Source organism: Oncorhynchus gorbuscha, linkage group LG24, assembly GCF_021184085.1.
Source record: "Oncorhynchus gorbuscha isolate QuinsamMale2020 ecotype Even-year linkage group LG24, OgorEven_v1.0, whole genome shotgun sequence".
Classification (NCBI taxonomy): domain Eukaryota; kingdom Metazoa; phylum Chordata; class Actinopteri; order Salmoniformes; family Salmonidae; genus Oncorhynchus; species Oncorhynchus gorbuscha.
This window is the reverse complement of record NC_060196.1, coordinates 14280857-14290842: the sequence shown is the minus strand read 5'-3', so window position 1 is coordinate 14290842 and position 9986 is coordinate 14280857. Positions and strand designations below refer to the sequence as shown.

Sequence of the window (9986 nt, the reverse complement as noted above, 5' to 3'; positions counted from 1 at the left end):
CTCCCACAAACAAGTGTGCAGTCGCACAGACACCAGCTGTGCAAGTATACACGCACTCACACTCAGTCACTAACACCCAAAGGAATCCATATGAGAGACAGGTAAGAACTCTCGACATGGTATAGAGAAAAGTGTAAGGCTAGCAGTCTTACCGTGTGGTGTAGGTGAAAGTTCCTTCCCTGGCTGGGACTACAGTCTCCCAAGTTATACTGAGCAGTCAGCAACCTTTGAACTTTTCAACTAGCCCACCCATGCGTGAGCCAAATTTCACAATCTGTAAACAAAGCAAACCAGGCCCTACAGCAGGACTTTTCAATGACAGAGGCAAGAAAGGGTGTGCAAAGACACACACACACAACAGCAGACAACGCCCTTAGCAAATCCACAATTTTCACAGACGGAACATTCTTTGACCTATCTATCCCTCCCTTATTTTCATTCCCCTCTTCCTGGTGCCTCCTTCCCGTTAATATTATTCTCAGATCAGATTTCAGTTGGCAACATTTATGATGTAATAGGAACTCCCTCTGCTGGTCCTAAACCACTGCAGTACAAAGTGCTGAGTCTCCCAGAGAGAAAGAGAGAGAGAGAGAGAGAGAGAGAGAGAGAGAGAGAGAGAGAGAGAGAGAGAGAGAGAGAGAGAGAGAGAGAGAGAGAGAGAGAGAGAGAGAGAGAGAGAGAGAGAGAGAGAGAGAGAGAGAGAGAGAGAGAGAGAGAGAGAGAGAGAGAGAGAGAGGGAGACAGAGAGAGAGAGACAGAGAGAGAGAGAGAGAGAGAGAGAGGTAAGACATTGATTGTGATCTGAGCCACATCATCATACATTTTTCATAAGTTGTTAGGTGCAAGGTTTGTGGGGGGAGAGGAAGGGATGGATGAGAAAGAGAAGGGTTGTGAGGGTGGGGGAAAGGAAGGGATGGATGAGAAAGAGAAGGTTTGTGAGGGTGGGGGAAAGTAAGGGATGGATGAGAAAGAGAAGGTTTGTGAGGGTGGGGGAAGGAAGGGATGGATGAGAAAGAGAAGGTTTGTGAGGGTGGGGGAAGGAAGGGATGGATGAGAAAGAGAAGGTTTGTGAGGGTGGGGGAAAGGAAGGGATGGATGAGAAAGAAGGGTTTGTGAGGGTGGGGGAAAGGAAGGGATGGATGAGAAAGAGAAGGTTTGTGAGGATGGGGGAAAGGAAGGGATGGATGAGAAAGAGAAGGTTTGTGAGGGTGGGGGAAAGGAAGGGATGGATGAGAAAGAGAAGGTTTGTGAGAGTGGGGGAAAGGAAGGAATGGATGAGAAAGAGAAGGTTTGTGAGGGTGGGGGAAAGGAAGGGATGGATGAGAAAGAGAAGGTTTGTGAGGATGGGGGAAAGGAAGGGATGGATGAGAAAGAGAAGGTTTGTGAGGGTGGGGGAAAGGAAGGGATGGATGAGAAAGAAAAGGTTAGTGGGGGAAAGGAAGGGATGGATGAGAAAGAGAAGGTTTGTGAGGGTGGGGGAAAGGAAGGGATGGATGAGAAAGAGAAGGTTTGTGAGGATGGGGGAAAGGAAGGGATGGATGAGAAAGAGAAGGTTTGTGAGGGTGGGGGAAAGGAAGGGATGGATGAGAAAGAAAAGGTTAGTGGGGGAAAGGAAGGGATGGATGAGAAAGAGAAGGTTTGTGAGGATGGGGGAAAGGAAGGGATGGAAGAGAAAGAGAAGGTTTGTGAGGATGGGGGAAAGGAAGGGATGGAAGAGAAAGAGAAGGTTTGTGAGGATGGGGGAAAGGAAGGGATGGAAGAGAAAGAGAAGGTTTGTGAGGATGGGGGAAAGGAAGGGATGGATGAGAAAGAGAAGGTTTGTGAAGATGGGGGAAAGGAAGGGATGGAAGAGAAAGAGAAGGTTTGTGAGGATGGGGGAAAGGAAGGGATGGAAGAGAAAGAGAAGGTTTGTGAGGATGGGGGAAAGGAAGGGATGGAAGAGAAAGAGAAGGTTTGTGAGGATGGGGGAAAGGAAGGGATGCAAGAGAAAGAGAAGGTTTGTGAGGATGGGGAAAGGAAGGGATGGAAGAGAAAGAGAAGGTTTGTGAGGATGGGGGAAAGGAAGGGATGGAAGAGAAAGAGAAGGTTTGTGAGGATGGGGGAAAGGAAGGGATGGAAGAGAAAGAGAAGGTTTGTGAGGATGGGGGAAAGGAAGGGATGGAAGAGAAAGAGAAGGTTTGTGAGGATGGGGGAAAGGAAGGGATGGAAGAGAAAGGCCAGTTTCCAAAATGCAAAGTCAGCAATTGACGTATCTTAATCTACTGGTGCTTGTAATTCATACATGTAATTCATACAATTTACTATGTAATTACTGTTTTAGTGTCATTTTGAGTAAATATTGCTAATGTCTATACCGTAAAATAAAGTTTTTCCAAAACATATACTTTCCCTGTGTCAACTAATAACATTCTAAAGTGGGTGTGTTGTACCTCTAATGCTTTCTTCATTTTCTTCCTCGTTGCCCTCCCTCTTCGACCTGTTTTGTCCTTCTTTTCCATTTTCTTCCTCGTTGCCCTCCCTCTTCGACATGTTTTGTCCTTCTTTTCCATTTTCTTCCTCGTTGCCCTCCCTCTTCGACCTGTTTTGTCCTTCTTTTCCATTTTCTTCCTCGTTGCCCTCCCTCTTCGACCTGTTTTGTCCTTCTTTTCCATTTTCTTCCTCGTTGCCATCCCTCTTCGACCTGTTTTGACCTTCTTTTCCATCTTCCTTTAGTCTCCACCCCTCTCTCTTCGCTCTTTCTCCAAAGCTGTAAGTAGCCCACTAATCCTGTTGGGTCAGCCAATCACACATAAAGACTCAAACAGGACAGCAGAGACTAGGAGCAGAGGTGGCACCACAGAGATCTCTTCTTCCTGATGTAACTAGGTAAAACTCCAGAACCGACTTGTCGCAGGAACCTTATGGGTTGCCCTATTGCGTGGGGCAAGTGAACTGAGCATTTAGGAAAACAACAAAACTGTAAAGAATTCCAGTAGGTCTAGCCTATAACTGATCTTTCTGGTTCATCCCCATTGTGTACGTGAAAGTGGACAATTTATGGCAGCCGGGCAAGCTGAGCCTGCTCTGTGGTTGCCCCATGGAAAGTGAAGAATTGTGGTTGACTCACGGAAACTGTGGTTGACCCATGGAAAGCACTCTGCTTTCTTTGTAGACGTGCGTCATGCCGGCCCGTGTAACCTGGGATTTCCATTAATCTAATTGGTCTGGACACACACACACACACACACACACATACACACACACACAAAATCGAATCAGAGTTTATTGGTCGTGTACACAGATTTGCAAATGTTATAACAGGTGCAGAGAAATTCTTCTGCTTCTAGTTCCAACGTGCAGTAATAACACCTAGCAATACAAAACAATACACACAAGAATACAAACAAAGAAATTAAGAAATATCAGAAGGAGCAATTTCAGAGTCTGGAATCAAAATAAATAAGCATGGGACAACATCCCTGTGGAACGTTTTCGACAACTTGTGAAGTCCATGCCCCAACAAATTTAGTCTGTTCTGAGAACAAAAGGGGGTGCAACTCAATATTAGGAAGGTGTTGCTAATAATTCATACACTCAGTGCATATATACAGTACCAGTCAAAAGTTTGGACATTCCTACTCATTCAAGGGATTTTCTTATTTTTTTACTAGTTTCTACATTGTAACACATATGGAGTCATGTAGTAACCAAAAAAGTGTTAATCAAATCAAAATATATTTAAATATTTCAGATTCTTCAAAGTACCCACCCTTTGCCTTGATGACAGCTTTGCACACTCTTGGCATTCTCTCAACCAGCTTCATGAGGAATGCTTTTCCAACAGTCTTGAAAGAGTTCCCATGTATGCTGAGCACTTGTTGGCTGCTTTTCCTTTACTCTGCGGTCCAACTCATCCCAAACCATCTCAATTGCACCCCCCTTTGCCCTCAGAACAGACTCAATTCGTCGGGGCATGGACTCTACACGGTATTGAAAGCATTCCACAGGGATGCTGGCTCATGTTGATGCTTCCCACCGTTGTGTCAAGTTGGCCGGATGTCCTTCGGGTGGTGGACCATTACATACACAAGGGAAACTGTTGAGTATGAAAAAGCCAGCAGCGTTGCAGTTACCAACACAAACCGGTGTGCCTGGCACCTACTACCATACCCTGTTCAAAGGCACTTATATCTGTTGTCTTGCCCATTCACCCTATGAATAGCACACATACACAATCCATGTCTCAATTGTCTCAAAGCTTAAAAATCCTTATTTAACCCATCTCCTCCCCTTCATCTACACTGCTTGAAGTGAGTTTAACAGGTGGAATCAATAAGGGATCATAGGATTCACCTGGTCAGTCTGTCATGGAAATAGCGGGTGTTCCTAATGTTTTGTACACTCACTGTATGCCATTTAGCAAACATCCAAATCGACATACATTTATTAACATCCCATTGGTGAGAGACTAATCTCTACAACTCTCCTACACATGAGGCAGGTCAAAGACTATGTTAACAACCTCTTACCAGCCATTCAATTCCAACTCCATTTTCTCCCAAGGCGAGCTATCGTTCTCCCATGATAGACCACGCCACTTATACCAGGTGGACTGAAATAACTGATTGAAAGGTCATTGTGTGAAACCACTCTGTCAAACAGAATTCGGAACCAGACCCATCTCCCCTGCTGTCGCAATCTGTAAAACTACAGACATTAAGTATAGTTGAGGAATAGATGAAGCTATTATGAACAGAGTCTTATGATTAAATTTTTTAAACCTTTATTTAACTAGGCAAGTCAGTTAAGAACAAATTCTTATTTTCAATGACGGTGTAGGAACAGTGAGTTAACTGCCTGTTCAGGGGCAGAACAACAGATTTGTACCTTGTCAGCTCGGGGACATGAACTTGCAACCTTTCAGTTACTAGTCCAACACTCTAACCACTAGGCTACCCTGCCACCCCATGCATTGTATTATGCATTGGAAAAAGAGGGCAAGAGAGGATAGATAGGCATTGAGCATCCTAATAGTTTTATATGAATAGCCTTTTTAGGGCTTTTGTGTAAAGTATGGGAATGTCATGACGTTGGCCTGTGGGTAGGTTTATGACAATCATAAATACCTCTTCCCCCCCTTTTCCACCCTACTGATGTTACATTTGCAAACCCCTTTGGCTAACAGAGATTCTGGGAACATCAGAAGGTGGGGGGGAAATTAACTATATTCTGGTAATCCGACCAATTGAATATGTGCGGTGGTACTTAATGAATATGATGTCAGTTCGGTTGTTATCTGAGACATTCTCATCAATGATAAGATGACAAACTCTACAGTTGAAAGTCTACACATCAGAGTTATCGGATTCACATGGAATTGTTGTTCAATTTAAATGTTTGAATATTAAATTATTTGTGATGGGATGAAATTTGATTTTAGCTTCTAAAATGTGAGAATTGTTTTTTCATAAGGTTAGGGCTCTGCTCAATAAGTGGCCCGCCCCTGTGAAGGGACATGGGCTATAAAACTTTTCAAACACGCCTGTAAAGGTTTTCCTCCTCTTCGTCTGAAGAGGAGAGGCGAGAAGGATCGGAGAACCAATATGCGGCGTGGTAAGTGTCCATGGTTCTTTTAATAAGAAATACTCAACATGAACACAACTGAATAGAAAAACAATAAACGTGGAACGAACGAAAACCAAAACAGTACCGTGTGGTGAAAAACACAGACACAGAAACAAACAGCCACAAACACATAGTGAAAGCCAGGCTACCTAAGTATGGTTCTCAATCAGAGACAACTAATGACACCTGCCTCTGATTGAGAACCATACTAGGCCGAAACATAGAAATCACCAAATCATAGAAAAACAAACATAGATTGCCCACCCCAACTCACGCCCTGACCATACTAAATAATGACAAGACAAAGGAAATAAAGGTCAGAACGTGACAGTACCCCGCCCCACAAAGGTGCAGACTCCGGCCGCAAAATCTTAACCTATAGGGGAGGGTCTGGGTGGGCGCCTGTCCGCGGTGGCAGCTCTGGCGCGGGACGTGGACCCGACTTCACCACAGTCTTTCTCCGCCTCATTGTCCGCCTCCGTGGCCTCCTAAACACGGCGACCCTTCTAAATGGCCCCACTGGACTGAGGGGCAGCTCCGGACTGAGGGGCAGCTCCGGACGGAGGAGCAGCTCGGGACTGAGGGGCAGCTCGGGACTGAAGGGCAGCTCAGGACTGAAGGGCAGATCCTGGCTGACTGACGGCTCTGGCAGATCCTGGCTGACTGGCGGCTCTGGCAGATCCTGGCTGACTGCCGGCTCTGGCGGCTCCATGCTGACTGGCGGCTCTGGTGGCTCCATGCTGACTGGCGGCTCTGGCGGCTCCATGCTGACTGGCGGCTCTGGCGGCTCCATGCTGACTGGCGGCTCTGGCGGCTCCATGCTGACTGGCGGTTCTGGCGGCTCATGACAGACTGGCGGCTCTGGTGGCTCCTGACAGACGGGAGACTCTAGCAGCTCCGGACAGACGGGAGACTCTAGCAGCTCCGGGCACGGGAGACTCTAGCAGCTCTGGACAGATGGGAACACCTGTAGGGAGGAAACAGAGAGACAGCCTGGTGCGTGGGGCTGCCACAGGACCCACCAGGCTGGGGAGACCTCCAGGAGGCTTGGTGTTAGGAGGAGGCACCTGAAGGACCGGGCTGTGGGGGAGCACTGGAGCTCTGGTGCGCAGCCTTGGCACCACTCCCCCAGGCTGGATAACTACTCTATTCTGGACCCTTCAGAGTGCAAGCACAGGTTGAACCGAGCTGTGGGTAAGCACGGGAGATCTAGTGCCTACTACGCACACCTCTCCCTTAGGCTCCACTCCCACATTTTCCCAGCACGAGCGGAGTGCAGGCAGAGGACACACTGCACCCTCCCAGCGCTCCATAGACACAGCACACAGAGCCGGCGCAGGATACCCTGGACCGAAACGGCGTACCGGCAACCAGACACGCTGAGCAGGCACCATACGCTCTGGCTGGATGCCCACACTTGCATGACACTTTCGGGGGGCTGCCCTGTAGTGCACCGGGCTATGGACACGTACTGGCGACACCGTGCGCTTCACCGCATAACACGGTGCCTGACCAGTAACGTGCTGCTTATAATAAGCACGAGGAGTGAGCTCAGGTCTGCTACCTTGCTTAGCCCCACACCTCGGGTTCTCCTCGTACCTGTCGCGCTGCCGTGCTGCCTCCTCATATCGCCGCCGCTCAGCTTTCGCTGCCCCCAGCTCTGCTTAGGAGGCGGCGATATTCCCCGGCCTGTGCCCAGGGTCCTTCTCTGTTCAAAATCTCCTCCCATGTCCAGGAGTCCTGTGATGCTGGCCGCTGTTGTTGATGCTGCTGCTGCTGCTGTCGTCGCTGTCTGTTACCACGCCACTTGGTCCTTGGTTGGTGGGTGTTTCTGTAAAGGTTTTCCTCCTCTTCGTCTGAAGAGGAGAGATGAGAACAAACACCCACAAACAAACAGTGAAACCCAGGCTACCTAAGTATGATTCTCAATCAGAGACAACTAATGACACCTGCCTCTGATTGAAAACCATACTAGGCCGAAACATAGAAATCCCCAAATCATAGAAAAACAAACATAGACTGCCCACCCCAACTCACACCCTGACCATACTAAATAATGACAAAACAAATTAAATAAAGGTCAGAATGTGACAACGCCCTCCTCTCCCTTCCTATATAAAGCATTGACGATAATATAATCTCCTGTTCCGAGGATGTGAGGACGACGGTCCGATGTCAGAATGGTTCAGATAATAACTACAAAATGAAGCCAACATCAGCGTTAGCTTTGGTTGCGAATGGTATGAACTTTGAACTCTTATTCACTACAGAAGTGATACGTCCTGGAGTTAGCAACAGCAGCTACAAACACAGGTTAGGAAGGAACAGACAGAGTATTCCGTCTACCACACAACGACGTTACTACAACATATTCAATTTACCAGCATTCTTCAAAGGATATTCTTCAAAGGACAAAGGACTCGGTTGGGCAACACGGCCTTCCATCTACCACCAACCTACCAAATCACAGCTCAGAGTAAATATTTATTGCATTTTCCTTTTCCAAATGGGCGGTAATTTAGAATGCATAAGATACTGTATTTACGATAGCACAGCTTCTCCCTGTGTCCCTCAGTCTTCCCGCTCTTTCACTCAAACCCAGCCCCTTTTCTTTTGTGTAACCAGCTGTCATATCTGTTCCGCCCGCTAGGGACGTTTTCCTTTATAACAGAATTTGTAATCAAGTTATGATTAATTATGTGTATGTGTAATTCTGTGTGATTAGTTAGGTATTTAGTAAATAAATCATTAAACCCAATTGTGTATTGCTGATTCAATTTGTTAGCCAGGGTTCGTGCAGATAACCAAGAATTTACAACTTTCAGATGAGACTGAATTAAGATGACAATTAATATTGACTGCTATTGATGTAAAATATTACTAGGTCTTTAAGAGTTTACTCGGAAGATAACAGCTCTATAAATATTATTTTGTGGTGCCCCGACTCTCGAGTTAATTACATTTACATGATTAGCTCAATTAGGTAATATTAATTACAGAGAAATTATTTTATAGAATAGCATGTCATATCACTTAATCCGGCATAGCCAAAGACACGACAGGAATATGTGAGAGATTTGAACTGTTCCATCTTTCCCTTTCAGAGAATGGAATGTAATAGAATACTATGCAATGGAATAGATTACATTTTTCTGTTGGGCCAATGTGTGTGTGTGTGTGTGTTTCACCCCAATCTATTCCCACACCACCAGAAAATGGCCATTTCAGTTCCCCATAAGTAATCCAGCTCGGAAGGAGCGCAGACAGTTATATAACTCATTCAAAGGGGCACATCAAGTGTAATCCTGCCTAATTGCCAGGGGAACCCATCAGGTGTAATCCTGCATAATTGCTAGGGGAACCCACCAGGAGAAGGGGAGAGAGAAGCCTAATTGGCATGACTCCCTCTGCAGTGAACACCTGTGGTCGGGAACATTAATGTCTTAACGTCGGTGTGGCGTCACCTTCTCTACTTTCTATACGGAGCATGCGGATCAGTGGATAAAAGGCACTTTCCCACGTGCTCCTGTGCATGTCCCAAATAGCACCCTATTCCATAGTGCACCACTATTGACCAAAGCCCCTAAAGTTATGCACTATAATGGGAATGGGGTGCCGTTTGGGATGAAGCCCCTCTGTCCTTTACACGCTGCTTAGGTGACACAAATGAGGGATGCTTGGTGGTTTGGATGCTGTTGAATACCGAGGGGGGCTGTGTATTTTTCAGATAATCTAACTTTTATTATGAGATGCAAGGTAATAAGTCACAATGGAGCAAGAATTCCAAAGCTGAAGCTTCAAAAATACAATATTGGTTTGGTACCCTGAAAGTTCGATTGATTGTTTTGAATGAGTGCATTAGGATCATAGAGTCAGTCCATCCCGAAAAGGTTGACATAGGCCTATTGGGAACTGCATTAATTTTGGTGATAAGGCCTTGGCAGAGCCATCTATTGAAAATCGATCTTGGGAATTAAGAGATTTATTTGGGGTAAAAACAACACATTTTTGGAGATACTAGACACATTTATCAAATATGACTGTTTAGTAAACGTAGTCAATAAAGGTATATTTTCAATACTTGCAGTGACAATGACAAAGTCCCTTTGATCACGGAGATGTACCATGAGTGAAATTAGCGACTCAGTCAATGGAGGCAACAGATGCTGCAGGCCTTTAATCAGTGCCTGATACGTGCATGTCGTTCATCGTGATTATGTAAGGCATTTATAAGTGACTCGCCATCAAATTCCATGCTTGCCATATGTTTATGTCTCATTTGTATAAAAGCGTAGCTGATTGATCTACAGTTCAAGTGAATGACAGGTTGTTATTAGAAAGGGGAGGGGAGTGTGACGGAAAGAATTGAATGGAACACGCGC

The 9986-nt window shown here is 45.9% G+C and overlaps 1 protein-coding gene across 2 annotated transcripts in view; it reads right to left on the bottom strand.

Moving 5' to 3' along the window:
- LOC124012125 (N-acyl-aromatic-L-amino acid amidohydrolase (carboxylate-forming) B-like) overlaps positions 1-478 on the bottom strand; it is a 10327-nt gene extending 9849 nt beyond the window's left edge. Inside the window, exon 1 of one of the 2 annotated variants that reach the window (XM_046325567.1) lies at positions 153-478. The gene's annotated coding sequence lies outside the window, so the exon portion shown is untranslated. The remainder of the gene's footprint in view (positions 1-152) is intronic. The other variant, XM_046325568.1, reaches the window with a different exon arrangement.
- Between the last annotated feature and the right edge of the window lie 9508 nt (positions 479-9986).